Source organism: Trichosurus vulpecula, chromosome 5 (genome assembly GCF_011100635.1).
Source record: "Trichosurus vulpecula isolate mTriVul1 chromosome 5, mTriVul1.pri, whole genome shotgun sequence".
NCBI lineage: Eukaryota > Metazoa > Chordata > Mammalia > Diprotodontia > Phalangeridae > Trichosurus > Trichosurus vulpecula.
In genome coordinates, this window is record NC_050577.1 from 177,933,618 (window position 1) to 177,934,321 (window position 704).

Here is a 704-nt window from a genome sequence, read left to right on the forward strand (position 1 = left end):
GTGATTGGAAGGATGAGAGTTCCTTCCACAGAAATAAGGAAGAGGAAGGGAGGGTTTAATGGGAAAGATTCAGTTTTGGCATATTGGGTTGAGGAAGCTATTGAACACCCACAGGAAACTAGTTAGCAGGCAGCTGGAAATACAGGGGTGAAGTTCAAGAAAGAGGTGAGATCTAGATATGCAGATGTAGGCGTTATTTTTTTTTATCATAGTTGAACTCATGAGAACTGATTAGATCTTGGAGAAAAGATTTAGAGAAGGTCCAGTTAGAGCCATGGTGTACATACCACACATAGGAGTAGGATTTGATTGATGATCCTGCAAAGAAGACAGAGAAAGGTCAGACAGGAAATCAGTGACAGAAGAATGTTACGAAAACCCAGGGAGGAAAGAGTATACTGAAGAATCATGTGGTCAACAGTGCCAAGTGCTAACGAATGATCAAGAAGGTTGAGGGCTAAGAAAAGGCCATTGGATATAGCAACAAAAAGATCATCATAACCTTTCAAAGAACAGTTTCCATTGAGTGGTGGCAAGGAAGCCATATTTCAAGGGGTTGAGAGATGAATATGAAGTGAAAAAAATGGAGACAACAAATGCAGGTAGATTTTTCTTTCTTTTTGGGGGGGTTCATTTTAATATGTTATTTGTTTTTCTCTTTTTAAAGGTATTTTGTTGATGTACTTTGCTTTTGAATCACCTTT